The following is a 21,686-nucleotide window of genomic DNA, read 5'->3' as shown; positions in this document are numbered from 1 at the left end:
AACACAGCAGGGCACAAACAATCCAGGAGGTTCCGGGAATATGTGGATGATAACTTCCTCCTGCAAGTGACAGAGGATCCAATGAGGAGAGATGCTGGAACTTGTTCTTACCAAGAAGGAGGGGCTGGTGGGGAACATGGAGCTCAAGGGCAGCCTTGGCTGTGGTGACCATGAGATGGTGGAGTTAAAAGTCCCTAGGGCAGTAAGGAGGGTATGCAGAAAGCTCTATATCCTGGCCTTCTGGAGAGCAGAGTTCGGCCTCTTCAAGGATCTGCTGGGCAAAGTACCATGGGATAAAGCGCTGGAGGGAAGAGGGGCCCAAGAAAGTTGGTTGATAATTAAGGATCACCTCCTGCAAGCTCAGGGGTGATGCATCCCAACAAAGAGGAAGTTGGGCAAAAATGCCAGGAGGCCTGCATGGATGACCAAGGAGCTCCTAGACCAACTGAAAAACAAGAAGGAAGCCTACAGGACATAAAAGCAAGGACAGGTAGACTGGGAGGATTACAGAGAGATTGTCCAAGTGGCCAGGGATCAGGTAAGGAAGGCTAAAGCCCTGGCAAGATTAAATCTGGCCAAGGATGCCAAGGGCAACAAAAAAAGCTTCTTTAGGTACATCAGGGATAAAAGGAAGACCAGAGAGAATGTGGATCTTCTCCAGAAGGAAATGGGAGACCTGGTTACCCAGGACATGAAGAAGGCTAAGGTGCTCAATGACTTTTTTTGCCTCAGTCTTCACCGGAAGGGACCTTTAAAGGTCATGTGGACCCATGCAAACCTCACGAAGTTCAACAAGACTTGGGGCAATCCCAAGCACAATTACAGACTGGGCACAGAATGGATTGAGAGCAACCATGAAGAGAAGGACTTGGGAGTGCTGGTAGACGAGAAGCTCAACATGATCCGACAATGTGCTCTTGCAGCCCAGAAAGCCAACCTCATCCCAGACTGCATCAAAAGAAGCATGGCCAGCAGGGTGAGGGAGGTGATTCTGCCCCTCTACTCCACTCTCGTGAGACCCCATCTAGAGTACTGAATCCAGCTCTGGAGCCCCCAACATAAGATGGACGTGGACCTGTTGGACAGAGTCCAGAGGAAGGCCACAGAGATAATCAGAGGGCTGGAGCACCTCTGCTATGAGGACAGGCTGAGAGAGTTGGGGCTGTTCAGCTTAGAGAAGAGAAGACTCCAGGAAGACCTAATAGCAGCCTGCCAGTATCTAAAGGGGGCTTATAGAAAAGATGGAGAGAACCTCTTCAGCAGGGCCTGTTGCGATAGGACGAGGAGTAATGGTTTTAAAATAGAGGGAGGTAGATTTAGATTAGATCTTAGGAAAATTTTTTTTACAATGAGGGTGGTGGAGCACTGGCACATGTTTCCCAGAGAGGTGGTGGATGCCCCATCCCTGGAAACATTCAAGGCCAGGTTGGAGAGGGCCCTGAGCAACGTGATCTGATTGGAATTGTCTCTGCTTCTTGCAGGGGATTTGGACTAGATGACCTTTAAAGGTCCCTTCCAACCCAAACCATTCTATGATTCTAAATCCAGACCTTAAGTTTCTTACAACCTTTTATTCTACAGAGAAGGAATCAATAATAAGGAAACTTGGAAAATGATTCTGCTTTTCTCCATTTTTATAATTTTTACCTTTTTAGTTTTAGCAAAGATGAGAAAATCCATACATGATTCTTAGGTATCTAGATTAGAAGTTTAAAATTTTATTATAAACTTAGTGAATTTGGTCAGAAAGGTTTATATCCATCTAACTTTCTGGGCAAATAATGTTTTAATAAACTAAATTTGAAAAAAAGACATGGCTTTTCTTTGCTATATCTGGTATAGCAACCAAACATGGACACTGCCAGAAAACCTGAGGCAGTAATGAAAGCTGGCTGCTTGCCAGTGCCACTGACTCAACTCACTGCAATGATAAGTCCCATGTAGAAGCCTATGGCGCAGTGACAGAATTGCTTTCAGCTTGGCAAGAACAGTATAAACAGACCTATGGGCTGAGACTACAAGTGCACAAGAGAACTGTAAACAACTTGACTTCAGGAATCCCAGCTGAATAACGTATCATACTTTACCACAGATACAATGCTAGATTTCACAAATGTAACCTTCACAAAAGATAAAAGCCACAGAGAAGGCTGCATGGTTCACATTTCTTTGTGCATCAGACATACAGAAGAAAAAAAAAATCTGTTAGTTTGAAAGCAAATAAAACGACCCTCTTTTCCTCTTACACACACAAAAAAGGCAAAAAAAAACTTACACAAATTGTAAGACTTCATACTAGTGAGTAAAATATTCTAGCTTAATTCTTGGGATTGTGTCTTTGCTCTCTGACCCCGGGGACCAAAACAGTTTGCTGCTTTCTCAAGAGTCAGTAAAGGGCAGCTAATGATGTGTGTTTGCTTTCTGTTGATGACTGTGGTCATCTGAGAGCATAAACACAGCCAACTGTACACTGATACACAGAACAATTTTCTTCTAGTAAGCTGAAGAGCAACATGACGCATCACCACTTGATACTGATAATATATGCTCAAAACCGTTTCTCAGGCTGTACGTGGAAGTGTCAACTTTTCTTCTGTTTTGCCTAAATATTATGAAACTTTTCTGCAAACCATCTTGCATCTTAGGTTTGTTTAATGAATCAGCAGGTATAGAAGGATTGATTAATAAAGTACTTATCATTTAGGAAAATATCTTCTCTGTTGTTTTCCAGTATCCAACTGTAACTGCTACAACTGCAAAAATTTCCATTGAAACTATTGAGATTGAAAACCATTTAATGTGTCCTGCCTGCGGATTTAACTGTTTAATAATGCCTGCCTGCAGATAGAGACAGCAGCTGGCAGAGGCTGGTCAGGTGTGGTGGGGCAGGTAGCACCAATATGTGTCCTTCCAAAGAAGATATATGTGTGCCCATGCGTGTATGTGTTGTGTGCGTGCATGTGTATGGGCTTATATGCAGACATTTCTGCAATCTTTTTGGGATAGCATTCTTATGTCATATGCATCATGAGCAGTTTGTGGATAGGAGGCTGAGAAAAATCATTGTGATGCATCTTATTTGAAATATGATTAGCATATTCAGATTTGTGGCAGAAAATAGTGATGCAGCTAAGAAATCATTGACCCGTTGAATAGATTCTGCAGGATTATAAGAGAGTGAGTTATATGGTATGAACTCCAGCTTGCTGGGGTTATTTTGTCCTCTAAGTGGTACTGATATCATTTTAGTCATATATTTGTCATAAAGAACTAATAATTTGTCAGAGTTTTACTTGGCAATTAACGTTAGAAGCAACCCATATAACTCATATAGTACAGAATATAGAATCATAGAATGGTTAGGGTTGGAAGGGACCTTTAAAGGTCATCTAGTCCAACCCCCCTGTAAGAACCAGGGACATCTTCAGCTAGATGCCCTGTTGAACCTGACCTTAAATGTTTCCAGGGATGGAGCATCTACCACCTCTCTGTGTAACCTGTTCCAGTGTTTCATCATACTCATTGTAAAAAAATTCTTTGTTATATTTAGTCTAAATCTACCCTCTTTTAGTTTAAAACCATTATTCCTTGTCCCATCACAACAGGCCCTGCTAAAAAGTCTATTCCCGTCTTTTCTGTGGGCCCCCTTTAAGTATTGAAAGTCTATGGGTCTATGTCCCAATCCCAGCACAAAATAATTTAACACATTCCTGGCAGGTGTTTGTTTGCTGAACTCTTCCTTTTCCTGCTTATCCCCTTTAAAATCTTCCAGGGCAGAAATCCCACATCCTCCCAAGGCACTCCATTCTCCTCGTTAGCTATCCAAAGACTGAAAGTGTACTATAATCATAGGCTCAGGTTGGAAGGGACCTCAGGACCTCCTGCTCAAAGCAGGGTCAGGGGGAAGTCAGACACAGCTCAAGGCTTTATCCAGTCATGTCTTGAAAACCTCCAAGGACAGACAGAAACTGCTCACCTTCTCTGGTTAACTCCATCAAATGCTTGACTGTCCTCAAGGGGAAAAAGTTTCTCCTTACATCCAACCTGAACCACTCTTGTTACAGTTTATGCCTGTTGTCTCTTGTCCTCCTGCCATGAAGAACCTGGGTTCTGGCTATCTTCTGGATAGCCTCCCCATAGGTGCTAGAGGGAACTGTTTTGTTCTCCTGAAGTTATTGCTTCTCCCGGCTTAACAAGCTCAGTTGTCTCAACCTCTCCTCACAAGGCAAGTGCTCCAACTCCTCCACTGAACTTTATCTTATTTGTAAATATCTGTCTTGTACTGGGGGGTTCAAAACTGGATACAGTACTCTATCTATGGACTGACGGTCTGGTGATTGTATAAATAGAAGAGGATAATACCTTCCTTCAGTGTATTGACTCCGCTTCTGCTAACGCAGCCTAGGAGGTTGTTGTCCCTCTTTGCTGCCAGGGCACTGCGGGCTGATGCTCAGCTTGCTGTCCATCAAACCCCAAGATCTTTTTCCACAGAGCTACTCCCCAACCCTCAGTATCTAGGTAGTATCATTCATGTGGTGTTTACTTTTTCTTCTAAAGTGATCATGGTAAATTAAAAAATAGGTTATGACTTACAAGAAAATTGATTCTTAAAGACAATTCTGGGATATTACAAATGCCACTAACCTATGTGGCAAATTTTCAACACTATGAATTCAACAACACAAAAAGATGACTGAGGAGTCTTTGATGACTCATTTATAATTTCTGCAGGCCTCACTGGCAATTGTATTTAACTAGAAAATTGATAATCTGCTGTATAGTCAGTTGGTAAAATATTGCACATAATAGTAAATGCATTGCTGGGCAAAATGCAGGAACCATAGAGGAAATACCAGTGGTGACTGTTCTGCTATTCATTTGTAAATTATCTTTGCTGAATAAGGGTCTCTGATAGTGCATACATACAGCATTTTAGGAAAGCCTTTGTAGATGGATTTTTAAATTGTCACACATATTTTATGTCACCTCTGTATGTATTAGGAGCACTGCTATCACTCTCCTTCCCTTTTCTTTACTGTAATTTCTGGCCACTGCCAATACCCTGAGCAGGCAGAGGAGGCTCTGAGACATGGGAATAGGAAAGGGAACAGATAGCAGGATTGGCGTATTTTCCTGAGTTTGGGCTCTTACTTTATTCAAGGGCAATAGGTGGGGGTCCTTGAAATTTTTAGGGCACTAAGTATAATATGTAGGCTAAATTCTGCTTTTGAAATAGGAAGAAAATAATTCTGACTTAGATGCCAACAAATTTCTGTTTTGTTGTACAGTACTAGCTGTAGTCCCACTAACAGACTATTTGTGCCCCCTTAACAAATGCAGTGCAATTAATTTTGTAAAAAGGTGCATGATAGATGTGTTTAACCCACGTATCTTCACATTATTTTCTAAGTTTTGAACCATAAAAAAATTCTACTGTCCCACTTGCCAAAAGTCATGTGAGTTCTGTTTTGATGGACAAAAGAAATACATTTCCCATCAGAAATTATATATATACATATTTTTTTTCTTCAAGAGACAAAAATAAATGTCTAATACATATTTAAATGTTCTTCCTTATACTCTACATATGTAAGACGTAGCTGCATGCAAGTTTTGTGAAAAATCAGAGATGTCTCATGGTGTTTAGAAACGATCAAAATGAAAAAAAAACATATTTGAGGGTTCTAGTAAAATGAGATCAAGTTAAAATGAAACTCACTTTCCTGGTTATGTGTGCAAGTTAAATTTGAGTGTCCAAGGCTGATTGCAAGTTCCAGTTTGGATGTATCAGAAATCTCATGAGAGAAACTGTTTTCCTAAATGCTTGCTTAATATAAAGCACTATGTTCAAGATTCACTTATTTCTCAAGTTTTTGCCCTTTCCTGAGTAGCAGAAATCTTTCAGAAATTGGGCAATTTCAAAACTTATTCTACTTGGGGCCCAAATCAGGGAGCCATGAAACCTAGCTCTGCTAAACTTAATGCACATACACACAAGTATTCTTATATCCATTTGGCCAAATAATGTATTTATCTTTGTATTATATACGTAAAATTATCTTATGAGATTCCTCCTTCCAGAAATGGTAATATTTGCTTTAATTAAAGCACACTTAGCACTATGCTTGCTACTGTGTGGAATTTTATTTGCATGTTTAAAAACAGTTTTGGAGTAGTGTCTAGGAAGCAACAGGTTTGTTTTTCCTTGCTGTGTTTTGTTTCTCATGTGCAATATTGTAGGATTTGAGGCAAATAGTTACTAGAGTCAAGAGAGTCAAGAGAGTTGAGTGGAAAATTGTTTTTACCCACTGTCTCAACTCTGTGGCAGTGATGTGATCTCAGACAATGGGCGAGTTTCATTTTGAACTTGGCTGAAATATAAAGGAGAGAAACAGTAAAAGCTAATCTGATTAGATTAACTTTTATTTTAAATTCTTCTTCACATCTGTTTTTATGAAAGTAGAAACACATGCAAAGGCATTACATATTATCAATCAGTCATGGCATATACTGCTTGAAATTCATTGTTGAAACCTGAAGAGATATAAACAATTTCCCCTGCCCTTTTTTTTTTTTTTCCTAGTCCTTCTTAAGTGCCAAGTGACTGAATATATTGAAAAATAAACTGTTTTAAAGGGTATGGGGCTGTTAAGGCAAACCATACATTTAGTAATGAGATCTTAACCTTTTGCTTTGTTCTGACAAATAATCCGTCTTACTGGATTACATGTATGATCATGTGAAGTTACATTACAGATCAGCTAGCAATCCATTTTTAAGGAAATTGAATTAATTAGCTGCATAAGTATGTTAGGTTTCCAGATGTGATTATTAATGCGGAATGTGACATAAATTTAATTCTACTAGCAGTTCTCTCCATTTTTATGTTAATGTAACAGTTATTGTATATTAAACATTTGACACTATGTCTGTCAATTTCACAAATGGAACTAAACCAGTATTCTCAGATAACCTTCAGTGGTTTAGAACACAATTTTCAAATACGTGTAGCATAACAGATTTCCAAAAAGCCTTTAAAGTAGCTTTCCCTGAGGCTTTCATGCAGGCTAGAAATCAAAGCTGTGTAATGAACGATGCTGTTGCCTGTAGGATCTGTATCATTTGTTATAGAAGTTGATGGGTACATAACAAGGTGGGGTCAGGGACTGCACAAAGACTTCCCTATGAGTAACACAATTAAATCTTGTCTTAAAAACTAAGACCTACAGAAGTCCTTCCTGATTGTGCCATAGAATCCCTTTGTATTCCTAAAGAGTTGTATTAAACTTCTTCTGAATGAGTTTTCTGCAAAATTGTTGGTAAATGGTCACTGAATATGTATAGCCCTGTGTAGAGCTGCATGCTTCTAAACATCCAGGACATCTTGAGCAAAATTAACGAGCACTTTGATCTCTCTCTATCTTATTTACTTATCTGTAATATTAATACTTACTCTTTAGCTCACAACATGGGGATGAAAGTGTGTAAGTATTAACAAACTTTCAAATATTGCAATGTGAATAATGGTAGAAAAATCTGTGAGCAAATGGATGGCTTTTACTGAGAAATATTAAAATATGGCATGCAGTAAACAGAGCACGGGACTCCATGAAGAACGATAGGGAAAGACAAAACATTAAATAGCTGCTCATTAAGCAAACACTGTCTATTTGTGGACTGAGCTTCTGGTTTTATAGAAAATTGTGCTAACTAAAATGAAGAATTTGCTATACTGGATATGCTATAGAGAGCTGAATTATGAATGCATAGGCAAAATTTTCTATGACATTGTTTAACTTTGGAAAGCTTGATTTTGCAATTCTCAGTTTTGCAGATGTTATATACATATGGACATGTATATAAGACTTTTGCATTTCTTATTTATATTGTAAATATAAATTGTCATCTGTTACTGTAGAAAGCAGTTGGAGGGAGTTATAGTCGCCTAAATAAGAAGACACAGGGTTTTAAGTTTAGACGCATATAAATATTACAGAAATATGTTGACCTATCTAATTGCCAGATACCATATTACTTCAGGGAAATCTGATTAATAAATTTTCTGATTGAAGTTTGTGATTAATAGGTAGAAAGAGAAAGGTTTTTCTAGGTATAAACTCAGAAGGAATCCTAGAGAAGAATTCTGAACTCTGTTTAAAGTCAGTAGCAGTTTTATCATTTGCTTCAGTTTGTAAGAATTTAACCCTAGTCACTTTAAATAGAAGGAATTGGTAATTATTGATTAGTTGCTTTGCAAAGAAAGCAAGTAAGTGTTGACTGTGTTTTGGAACACAGATGTGTTTTGGAAAAACAGATGCTCATACCGAATAAAAAATATCAAGGAGCTCTATATAATTACAGCACAACTTTCTAGCAGTACATTGTGACTTTACTACGAAGACATTACATTTCCAAAGCAAGTGTTGTGTATCAGTAAGTTAATGTGTGTGAAGAATGTTAAAGAGCTACTTAAGTGCTGATCATTAATGATAATTTACCCTATGTAATGTTTTACTATATGCCAGACCTAAGTGTGGTTGCATAGTCGTGTCAAAAACTTGCCAAAACTGTAATTGCAGTGAAAGAAGTAAACTGGCCAGGCACCCAGCAGATATGAAAGACCTTGTTTAGTATGTCACAGGTGCAAGAATCAAGACTTATTCAGAGCTGACAAAAAAAGATAAGCATATTTCCATATGTGTTGCACAGTAACATTTAGAGTTCTGGTAAAATTCAAAGATTTAGAATATTGTTCAAAATGTGTTAAAAAATGATACTGGAAACTTTCAGATACCCTTTCCATCATGACAGTGCATGGTCATTCTTTGAAATGGGCCCATGCAAACCTCATGAAGTTCAACAAGGACAAGTGCAAGGTCCTGCACATGGGTCAGGGCAATCTCAAGCACAAATACAGGCTGGGTGGAGAACAGATTGAGAGCAGCCCCAAGGAGGAGAACTGGGGGTACTGATGGACAAGAAACTCAACATGAGTCAACAATGTGCGCTTGCAGCCCAGACAGCCAACAGCATGCTAGGCTGCATCAAAAGAACCGTGGCCAGTGGGTCAAGGGAGCTGATTCTGCCCCTCTACTCCGCTCTGGTGAGACCCCACCTGGAGTACTGCATCCAGCTCTGGAGCCCCCAACATAAGAAGGACATGAAACTGTTGGAGCAATTCCAGAGGAGGGCCATAAAGATCTTCAGAGGGCTGGAACACCTCTGCTATAAAGACAGACTCTTCAGGTTGTTCAGATTGTTCAGCCTGGAGAAGAGAAGGCTCCAGGAAGACCTTATAGCGACCTGCCAGTACCTACAGGGAGCTTATAGGAAAGATGGAGAGAGTTTCTTTAGTAGGACCTGTTGTGATAGGATGAGAGGTAATGGTAGATTCAAATCAGATGTTAGAAAGAATTTTTTACACTGAGGGTGGTGGAACACTGGAAGAGGTTGCCCAGAGAGGTGGTAGATGTCCCATCCCTGGAAACATTCAAGGCCAGGTTGGACAGGGCCCTGAGCAACGTGATATAGTTGAAGTTGTCTCTGCTTCTTGCAGGTGATTTGGACTAGATGACTTTTGAAGGTCCCTTCCAACCCGAACTATTCATGATTCTGTGATTCTAGTTAAAGAAATGTAAATGTAAGACCCTGAGAGATCACAGAGGCCAAGAACTTGATGACATTTTGAAAAGATTATTTATAAGTATCACAACTATTAGTGTACATATTTTTGAAAAGAAAATATGAAGAGTAAAGGAGAATAATCTTTGAATTATGTACATGTGTGTACATAATTCATGTACACATTTTTAAAAACAAAATATGAGTTGTAAATCTTTACACAATGTAAACTTCTAATAATTGTTGGAATTTTCTAGTTTCTGTTTCATAATTTATTGCCAACAAATTTTTTTTTGTTTCTCCATCAGATGATAACAGACACTGCTGGAGTGGCAATACTGAGCTGATGCTGATACAAGTTGATCTCCTATACCTTATCCTCCAAAGCGGACCTGCCAATATACTAGACTTGTTATATTAATTTATAGGAATATTTTCATGTTTGATTCTGTCAGTACAAGCAGAAACCTTTCATTTAGTTATGGGATGCTCAGTCACTCACTCACCATGGTTATCTAATCTAATAATGATGTTATTTTCCTGTTTGCTTAATTGAGGTCAGTATAACTTACATAAAAATATGATGACATTGATAACGTTGGCAATATTGCAAACAGCAGCATTAAATATGGGATGAAGATATGGAATTGAAATGGCATGTAATGCATTTAGTGCAGACATACTGGGCAAAGTTATCAGCTTCAAAAAATGATAAAAAGCATGGAAACAAAAAAAAAAGTCATGTGTTTTGAAAGAATCACAATAAAATTGTTAAATCTTCATGGAACATGTTACAGAACTGTTAACACATTTCAGATTGTCATTGAACGATAGAAAATTTAATGCTGGTGGCTGGCATATACATATTTTAAAAATAGCCATTGTCCTACACTGTTTCCAATGCCTTAAATATTGAACCATTATTAAAAAAGGAACTGAACAAAAGAAAGGAGAGATTTCATTTGTTGGATCTCCAACAACTATAAATGCTTCATCGTTACTGAGAGCATTTAAATTACTGAAAAATCAGTTCCATCACCAAGAAAGTAATTTTGCAAAATGTACAGTGAAATCTCTATCTGGAACACTTTTGCTGGGTTTTTTTTTTATCAATTAGGAACTTTTTTTGTTTTAGTGGTTTAGAAAGAGACATCATTAAACTATTCCCTAGACTAGGGCCAGCTTAAAAAAAAATTGCACATGCAAGCAGATGTTAATAAACTGCTTTCTTTACCAAAAGAAACAATGTGGTGGGGTTTTTTGTTTGGTTTTTGTTTTTGTTTTTGTTTTTGTTTTTTTTTCTTTATCATCATGGTAGTCAATTAAGTATAGCTAGCTCTATATTGTGTAAATAACTGAGAAATATATGAACATTTTCCTTTGGACTGATATTTATTGTCTCAAATATGTCACAAGTATCATTTGATATACACAGATATGTTTAAATAATAGCTGCTAGGAATTTGTTAATTTTTCATTCTAGCACTTCTAAGGTTTATAAAGAGTTTTCTATTAAATAAGCCCTGGAAAGACTTGAAATAGATACTATCAGACTCAGAAACAAAGCTCTTTACCTTCACTTTGAATGAATACTGTTTTAGGATTCTTCCTTCCCTCTACTGAAGAGAATGGCAGAAGTCTCCTTTATCATGGGCAGAGAAAATCCAGTATGAATAGATTTATTAAAAAAAAAAAGTGGCCATTAATAATTAGATTGTATTACTTCTGAAAGTACCCAGTCATTTCTTGGAGATCTCCTGTCGGAGTAGGTGGAACTTCCAGTAGAATACCACCTGAAATAACCTAAAGACTAAAGAGAGATCAAAGTACCGAGGGAATATCAAACATTAGTACTCCACAGAAACAAAAGAGATTAGATTATTGGAAATCTAAGCAATAGTACTGCAGAGGAAGCTGAAGCGACTAGAAAAAAGAAAATATGGAACTGGAAGATACTTCAGTGGTCTGAATAAGGAAGAATATGTATAATTTTGAAAATATGTCTGTCATTCCATAGGAGAGCATAAGTATTTTGTTGTGTCTTTCTTCACAGACTTTGTTAATGTTCACCACCTGAGGAACAAAAAGAGAACTAACAGTTCCCTTTGCTTTTTTAATTATTTTCATTCTGCACAGCATTAAAGAAATTAGCTATTGATTGTGTTGACATTTATAGCTAATCAATTTTTTCAATGTTTCAGAATAAAGTATATCTTGCAATGCACTTTGTACAGTGAAATTCTTCAAACAACCTAAAATAATGCAGACCTGTTACAAGACCAAGGTGAGATTGCTTCTGGTTTGAAAATGCCAGTTCAGTTAAATAAAAGTTTGCAACAGAAATTTATTATTTCCAGTGGTACATCTGAAAAAAAAATTTTTTTTGAGGGGAACACAATTTTGTCCAAGTGTGAGAAAGCTAATAGTCCAGTGGTTAGGACATATGCTTGAGGTATGACAGGCAAGATGAAATTCCTCCTCTCTCAGATTCATAGAGTGTTTTTAGATATTGTGTCACAGGGTGAGTGCCCTAGCCATTATCTCATCTGTACATTGCCTTCCTCCTCTCTAAGGCTTTGTAAGGTGTTCTGCACTTTGCCCATACTGGAACCAAAGGACCCATTTCAGTGTTTTATGGACTGGAATTTGTAATTAAGTATTTAATTTCTCCTTAGTACAAAGGTCTTCCTTTAAGTTCTGGAAATATGATGAAATGGAGAGAAATCTGCAGGTTTTCCATTCTCTCACTTCCCAGTAAGAAACAACCACAATCACTTGCTTTTATTTTGTGTTACGAGTCTGAAGAGGACTACTCTCATCAGCTCTAAGAGACCTTTCTACAGCCCCATGGAAAATAAAAACATTTCTATAACGCAGCTCACTTTGCAGGATAGTGACCTACCAGGACTGGCAGTTCACAGCTATGTAATTTCTGGGCACATAAGTTGGAGGTTTGGTACACCAAACCTCAACTTTGGTCTCCTTCACAACCACTGATTTTATGCAGATCAGTTGATGGTTGGTAATTTACTTCTCTGATCGTGAATCTGTCATTCCAGGAACTTCTTGACAGAGCAGCTGAACTGCTGTCTGAGATTAGATTCTTTGTCATTGCAGGTAGCAGTAGGAGAAAACATACACTTTTGGGATCAGTGAATAGATGGTTCACAATTACCACTCCTGTGGGGTTTTGCCCAGAGCTTATAAATAATAACTCCTAAGAAGCTGGTAACCTGACTGGTTGACATGGCATCAGATAAATTGTTAATTTAATCTTGGGTTTTGGTCGTTCCTTTCTGTTTTCCAAAGAGAATGAAACATTTGTTTTTTATTTGAGGAGACTGAGACTATATCAAAAGTACCATTTATTCAGTCCTATTGGAAACACAATCACTGTGTTCATCCTGAGAAACTAAAGAGTTCAGGCATAGGTTCAAGAGCTCTCTGTGGTTAACTATACTGTTAATTGTTAGCATGATCCCTAACTTGGTTTTAGACTGTGCCAACTGTGCCTGGGCAGACTTAGGGAGTCACCAGGGACTGGCCATCATTCCTAATAGGCCATTTGGTCTTGGCTACTCTGTTCTGGGAGGGAGGAGGGCTTAACTCTACGGACAGATACGAGTTGTGCAGTGCCAACTGGCCTCAGGTCCACAGAATGATCCATGGCCCATTTAATTTACTGGTGTAGATGTAGTCAGTAGAACTGTGGCCAGCACAACAAGAGATGAAGAAGAAAAGTTTCAGTAGTCAAGAATATTTTCAGCTTAATGTCAGCAGCACTCCAAATCACCTTTTCCTAGAACTGTATAAGAGGTTATTTTCCTGAAAATAAAATACAGTTTTGAGGTTAGAAAGAATTATCTTTGCCCTTTTAATTTAAGCTGCCAAAGCTAGGAAGTGCTCTAGGGAAGCATTTTCATGGTGCTCTGAGTGATTTCATACTTATCTATTAATTATCTTCACTCATAATAAACTCTGCTTTATAACAGTAGGTAGTGCTCTACCTTGTTCTAATTAATGAATCAGTTAATGGACAACCTGCAGAGTCAGAATATGCTAATTTAAGGAGAATCTAGTTAATTTGGTGAAACCTACTGATGCAGGTCATGCTTCCCAACATTTGGACCAATAAAGCAGAACAGCCTTTCTGGACAGAAAACAATGGTCACTGTCAGTAAAGCTGGAGTTAAAAACAAAAAACTGTTTCTTTAAATCTGTCGCAGTGCTGAGAGATATTACTTTCAAAATGATGCTTCTTGAAAGACTTTTCATGAATAATACATTAGAGACATGAAGAGGATACCTGTGATTGTGTATTAGCACGTAGTTCTAAGGCACAGCCTCTGTATTTGGCTCTTCATGCTAAATCCATTCTCGTCTACTGACAGCAGATGATTCTGGGATCCTAGGGCCATGCAGGATGTGCAGTAACTACAGATAATAAACAGCAAACAGTGTACAGCACTGGCAAGTGGTCAAAAGTTTGGGTGCTTGTGTTTTGGAAAGGAGGGTAGCATGGGTACCAGGCAAGTCTCTCAAGATTACTCCAGTCAAGCAGATGCCTTTGAATGTGAATGAATATGGAACTCAAGTAATGTCATGCATAAAACAGGAGATGAAAAGTTGGAGTGGTAAGACAGTGCTTGAATAGCAAACAGCTAAATAGAGAAAAATAAATGCCATTTTGTTAACATAACAAGAAAGCTTCTATGGAGCTTTGGTAGGTTTGCACAAATTTCAGGAGGAAGCAATTAAAAAAAAACATTGCAGTAAAGATAAATGATTTCTACCCTTGCGGAGCATTGCCCCTTGAAAAATAATAAAGATTGGGTACTATCAGAAACAGAGGCACTGAGACAAATTGATAGACTGATGATCAGCAGCTCTCAAGCGCAGAACTCTGTGTGTGTCTGAGTTCTGGAGTTTGAGAGTGAAGCTGCTGAATGTATAATAGAGGTTTTGCAGCTTCTCATTAAAGTCTTTTGTAATTTTGAATCCTAAAGTTCGTATGAGTGTTTGAGGGGATGAAGTGTATCCATCTAAAATTGCTTTGAGAATGATCTTGAACACTGAATACTGACAAATTTTCTTTGAATAACAGGTACATTGATTGAAACACTAATTAAAATATAACTTATAAAACTTCCTGGTGTAAGGAAGACAAAGAAGCTTGAATTCACAAATGAATACAATATTTTTTTGGGGTCCCAAAGAGTTTCCATTGTATGCAAACAAAATAGTAGGCAAAACAAAACTGGAAACATTTTATCTGGTTTTCAGTGTTTGCTAAATCCCACATGGGAAGAATTTAGGGAAGCTAAATAACATTTGGTTTGCAGGAAAAGTACTATCATAGATTAAAAACCAGGTAATGGATAGAAAAAGCATTCAAATTTCATCAAGGAAAAAAAGATTAAAAGTGAGGTTGCTTGACTTTTTTTGTTTATTTTACATGCAGTTAAAAATGTTCATGAAAAAGGAAGGAGCAATGAATGAGGTGGCAAATTTGGTATATGACATAGCTACTAACAGTAACCAACTCAAGAAAATACAGAAAGATCTAAGAACATTAGAATAGCTGTACTAGGTGAGATTATAAATCACCTTGGTCCAGTACTCTATTTCTGATAGCAAACATACAGAGAAAGAGCATACTAAGAAAGGCAAATGTTAATACTTCTCGTAGTATATCTTCCTAGCTATCTGCAGCAAACATACTTCCCAAGACAGAAGATCTATCCGAGACTTTATATTTAATAGATTCAGGGAATTTAATGAGTTGGATGTGCAGCTTGATGGCAAATGAAATTCAATAAAGATAAATGCTAAGTAATGCATATTCCAGTAAATAACTTTATTTATACATGTTACTGGGTTCTAAATTAACTGAAGTAACTCTGGGAAAAAAAAAAAGTAAAATATAAAACTAGAGCACCAATGTGAACCCTTTATTATTTTTAATTTGTATATTAACTATTTGTATTGCAACAGAACCTTCAGACAATGATTGGGCCTCTACTGTGCTCATGTATTACACAAAGAAAAAAGTCTCCAGCCTGAAAGACCTTGCAATCTGAGTGTAACAACAGACAGGCAGATGTAGGAGAACAAGGAAACAATGAGGAAATATTGATTGGAAGGATAAGCAGTGGTGTCAGATTAATTGACCTTTGCTCGTTCTGCATTGGTGGTCAAAAAGGAAACAAGATGTTAGCATGTATAATGCCATTACATGAATCAATGGGTTGTAATCTTCCCATCTCAAAAGGCTACAGTAAAAAAAGAAAGAATTCAGCGGCAGATGACAGAAATTATTAGTAAAAGAGAAATATGTGATTCAAAGGTCGGGAATAGTTAATTTAGCTAGGGAAACGGTTTCCAGATGTGAAATGATAAAGTCATGTGTAATAACGACGGGCAAAGAATCAGAGAATCACAAAATGGTTTGGGTTGGAAGGGACCTTAAAGATCATCAAGTTCCAATCCACCTGCCCTGGGCAGGGACACTTTCCACTAGACCAGATCACTCAAAGCCCCATCCAACCTGGCCTTGAATGCTTCCAGGGAAGTAGTATCCTCAACGTCTCTGTTCCAGTGCATCACCACTCTCATAGTGAAAAATGTCTTCCTTATATCTAGTAAAAATCTACCCTTTTCTAGTTTAAAGCCATTACCTCGTGTCCTATCACTAGATGCCCTTGTCAAAAGTCCGTTTCCAGTTTTTGTGTAGGCCCCCTTTAAGACTGGAAGGCAGCAATAAGGTCTCCTAGGAGCCTTCTCTTCTCCAGGTTGAACAACCTGAACAGCTCATCTTCATAGCAGAGGTGCTCCAACCTTCTGAAAATCTTCATGGTCCTCCTCTGGACTCACTCCAACAGGTCCATGTCCTTCTTATGCTGGGGTACAGTATGCTGGGTGGAGTGTCATGAGAGTGGAGTGTAGGGGCAGAATCACCTCCCTCAACCTGCTGGCCACGCTTCTTTTGATGCAGCCCAGCTTTCTGGGCTGCCAGCCCACGTTGCCGGCTTATGTTGAACTTCTCATCAACACACACCCCCAAGTCCTTCTCCTCAGGGCTGCTCTCAATACATTCTCCACTCAGCCTGTATTTGTGCCTGGGATTGCCCTGATTCATGTGCAGGACCTTGTACTTGCCATTATTGAACTTCATGAGGTTTACACAGGCCCACCTCTCCAGCCTGTCAAGGTCCCTCTGGATGGTATGCCTTTCCTCCAGCATGTTGACCACAACAGAGTTTGGTGTCATCAGCGAACTTGCTGAGGGTTCACTCAATCCCACTGTCTATGTCACTGATGTTAAACAGGGCCAGTCCCAGTACTGATCTCTGAGGAATGCCACTCGTCATTGGTCTCTACCTCGTCATTGAGCCATTGACTGTAACACTTCCAGTGTGACCATATAGACAATTCCGAGTGGTCCATCTGTTGAATCCATGTCTCTCCAGTTTAGAGACAAGGATGTTGTGTGGGACAATGTCAAATGCTTTGCACAAGTCCAGGTAGATGATATCTATTCCTTGCTCTTCTCTTATCCACCAATGCTGTAACTCTGTCATAGAAGGCCTCCAAATTGGTCAGGCACAATTTGCCCTTAGTGAAGCTCTGTTGGCTGTCACCAATCCAACTCCTCATTTTCCATGTGCCTTAGCATGGTTTCCAGGAGGATCTGCTCCCTGACCTTGTCAGGCATAGAGGTGAGACTGACTGTAATTCCCCAGGTTTTCCTTGTTTCCCTTTTTAAAAATGGGGGTTATGGGGATTATGTTTCCCATTTTCTAGTCAGTGGAAACCTCATCAGACTGGCATGACTTCTCAAATATGATGGACAGCAGCTTGGCAACTTCATCCACCAGTTCCCTCGGGACCCACAGATTCATCTCGTCAGGTCCCTTGGATTTGTACACCTTCAGGTTATTTATGAGTAGCCAGGTCTCCTATTTCCTTCTGGAGAGGGCCCACATTTTCTCTAGTCTTCATTTTATTCTCAATGTACCTAAAGAAACTTTTTTTTTATTTGTTGCCCTTGGCATCCCTGGACAGATTTAATTCTATCAGGGCTTTAGCTTTACTAACCAGAACCCTGGCTCCTTGGACAATCTCTCTGTAATCTTCCCTTGCTACCTGTCCTTGCTTCTACCCTCTGTAGGCTTCCTTCTTGTTTTTCAGTTGGTCCAGAAGCTCCTTGTTCATCCATGCAGGCCTCCTGACATTTTTGTCCAACTTCCGCTTTGTTGGGATGCATAGCTCCTGAGCTTGCAGGAGGTGATCCTTGAATATCAGCAAACTTTCCTGGGCCTCCCTTCCCTCCAGGGCTCTATCCCATTGTACTTTGCCCAGCAGATCCCTGAAGAGGCCAAAGTCTTCTCTCTTGAAGGCCAAGGTAGTGCTGTACACCCTCCTTGCTTGAAGTCTACTATTTCTTGGTCACTGCAGCCAAGGCTGCTCTTGAGCTTCACTTTCCCCACCAGCCCCTCCTTGTTGGTAAGAACAAGGTCCAGCACAGCACCTCTCCTCATTGGCTCCTCTATCACTTGCAGGAGGAAGTTATCATCCACACACTCCAGGAACCTCCTGAACAACTGCTGTGTTGTTCTTCCAACAGATATTGGGATAATTAAAGTCTCCCATAAGGACGAGGGCTTATGAAAGTGAGGCTGCTCCTATCCATCCATAGAGGGTCTCGTCCATTCAGTCTTCCTGGTCAGGTGGCCTTTAGCGGAGCCCCACTATGATGTCATCTGTCCCTCCTCTCCCTTGAATCCTGACCCACAAGCTCTTAGTTGGCTCCTCATCCATCCCCAGGTGGAGCTCCATGCGCTCCAGCTGGTTGTTGACTTACAAGGGCGACACTCCCTCCTTGTCTCCCCTGTCTGTCCTTTCTAAAGAACCAATTGCAATGTCAAGTGGATGTCTCTAATTAGCTGTTCTACTTACGTCGAGTATAACAGATACAAATTACAAAAAACATTTTAAATGTCATTTTTCCTCACAAACTGCATACTTAATTTATGGAATGAGCTGTTACTGTCTGATGTCACTGTGACCAAGACTTCAGTCCTATTGAAACTGGAACTGAAGGTTAATGTGGAAAACGCCTGCATAATTGTGATGCTTTTCTTTTAATGGTATGCACACTGCTATGCATCCAGATGTTGTCCAGCCACTAGCTTACGAAGGACAGAAAATACTTTCCTCATGGAGAGTTTAGTCCATAATTGTCCAGCAGTGGGTTTCTTGATGCTCTCTGAAGCACTTAATGCTAACTATCCACTGTGAAAAACAGGACACCAGGTTAGACTGGTCTTAGCTAGAGCAGCAATCTCTGTGACCTTTAATATGAAGCTCTATTAAATATCAGAATTGAGATTATAATGTATGCCTGTAAATAATTTGCAACATCTAGTCTTTAGTGTGCATTTGGTTCTCAGTTCTGTATCACTGCACAACAGGAGCTGTGTCTGGACTGATAGGAGCATTTCAGGGGTGTCTTTCTTTCTTCTTCCTTCTCTAGTCTTCAGGAAGGAGGAAGAGGAGGGGAGAACGGTAACTGAGCTGATTTAGCTACAAATGGTACTGCTAACTTCAAGAACAATTAGAAACTGCACAATGAATAATTCAGTGTTTTGTCACTTCAGGGGCTTCCCTTTCTGCCTTTATAATTCAGAACACTTCCTTCCCTCCCCCTTCTTGTTTAGGAGATATCCTAGCTGGAGAGACAATCTCTGGGGACCGGCTGCCTGCTTAACATGCAGGTAGCTTTTCCCTGGGGTCTGCAGGAAGCCCCCAGCTGGAGGCACATTAACTGTGTGCATGTGGGACTTCTACAGGGTACATGTCCTGGCTATGCTCACGCAACTACAATACATAAGAAAATATTTCCTGTAAAAATGTTTTTTTTTCTTTTTTATTCCCTTTATTGTTTGAGGAATGGGATGTAATATGAAACTAAAGGGAAATTGTATTATCTGAGAATCCTGCAGTGCTAATAATTTACAGTAGGTTTTCTTCATCTTTTTTTTTTTTTTCCCCTCAAGCAGAGAAAACTATTATTCAGTAACAACAGGGTCTGATTAAAGACAGGAAAAGTGAGTAAGAGATGAGTGGGCAGACAAGCACATACTATAAGTACAACAATTTTCTAGCACTTAGTTTGTGTGAGGAGCTGAAGACCTCTTCTTGTCCTTCAAATGAAATTGCAAGCATTCAATGATGTTTGTATGTACAAACAAATAAATAAACAAACAAAAAACCTTCTGTGCAAAACCCCCTTCTCTGCTCTTGCTGCCTCTGTCAATAGAAGTATTGCATTCCAGTGACAAAACATTAAACGAAGAAAACCTTTAAAATAGCCTTCCAAGGACAACATATTGTTCCAGCTCAGAATAGAACTGTGCTTTTAAAAAGTCAGGGCCTGCAAGTCAGCGTATTTATAGTGCCAAGATTTATTATTGCAGTGTTAGAATTTATATACACCATACTAAATATTAATTTATAAGGGAATAGCTAATAGGGCCAGATGAGTGCTAATATTTTGGGATTTTTTTTTTTTTTTACATTGTAGAGGAACTCGGCACACTTTTAGGCAAAAATTTTTAAAAAGTATTTGGGCCAAATTTTGGCTGAAACCAAAAATGGGTCCCAAATCATTACACCTCTCTGATGCAGTGGAGATACTAGTGAACGTGTATTCACTCTGATATTTTTCTGTCTAGGAGAGAAACATTCTTCCCTGTAAGTCTCTTTCTCATTTACTAATAAAATACTTTGCCTTGCTGAATGCTCCTTCAGAGCCACTTCAGGGTCACTTCAGCCCCTTCAGAGCACAGGGAATATGATGCGGATGCTAGACTGGATGAGAACTCCCAAATTCTCCACTGTGGTCATCTAGATCATAGACTTCATCCCATTAAAAGCCAGTCCCAAAGGGAAATACTTGATTTTTAGCAGAACAGTCCCAGATGTGTCTGATTGCTCGATGGTACCATACTGTCATGGGAGGGAGGGGTGAGCAGCAGCAGCGCGAGGTATGGAGTGGAACAGGGATTTCAGATAAGCTTCCAACATCAGGCAGCTGTACTCTCAGTTGCTTCCTTTTGTACTCCTCTCTGTACTCAAGTACAGGCACAGGATGATTGTTTTTTTGCACTCTCCAGTAATGCTCAGGCTTAGTTTATCACTTGTTAAAAATTGTGAATATAGAAATTTGAATATACCCCTGTGACATTTCAGCACTGTGTTTGGTAGGATGTCATGCTGCATAAAACTGCTTTCAAGAGCTCTCACATATTTGGAAGGCTATTTGTAATGCAAAGCTGAATCAGCCAGACAGTAGAGAATAACATATGTCTCCACCGTTTCTTTACTGACAATTTTGCCGATTTTTTTGTGTTACAACACTTCTGAAGATAAGGCTACAGGAGTAGGTTGTTCCATGAGCTACAGAACAGATGAAATTAGTCATTAGCTGTGACTACCCAAAGCTGTGCATGTTTTTGTTTGCCAGTCAGCATGCTTGGCTGACTGGCCAGTAGGTACATGTGTTCTGCTGCCAAAACAAGATATATAACAGATGAATTCTGCCTGTCTTTCCCTTCCTGTCATTCTCCTTTAACAATGTTCTTCATGAAACTTGCAGGAATTTCATTATCTTTGAGACTTCAATTGCTCTTTCCAATTGGCTGAAAATTAATCAATAATACAAAATGTAGTAAGTGTGGTCTGACATGTAGAAACAGTTCAACTGTATATGCCTTGGGAAACAAATATCAAAACATATATTAAAAAAAAATGTTGGGAGGATCCTTTCTTCTAACTGTAGCTGGATTCCACAGTGCAGAGAGCCGAAACATCTTGTTTATATCAATGTTGATACACTTCAGCAGAAAGCAGTCTAGCTTTGAAAGGATAACCAGTATCTTTTATTTCAGGATCTTATCTCCATGTCTTTTTTATCTGTACAATCTTATTGATGTTCAGCCACTCTACTGTATATCCCCACTTGCTGGGTCTTTCACTGCAGATCACGTAACTTTAGGCAATGG

The sequence above is a fragment of the Chlamydotis macqueenii genome, chromosome 1 (assembly GCF_036417535.1).
Source record: "Chlamydotis macqueenii isolate bChlMac1 chromosome 1, bChlMac1.mat, whole genome shotgun sequence".
NCBI classification, from domain to species: Eukaryota; Metazoa; Chordata; class Aves; order Otidiformes; family Otididae; genus Chlamydotis; species Chlamydotis macqueenii.
The sequence above is the reverse complement of the archived record's forward strand: the minus strand, read 5'-3'. Positions refer to the sequence as shown.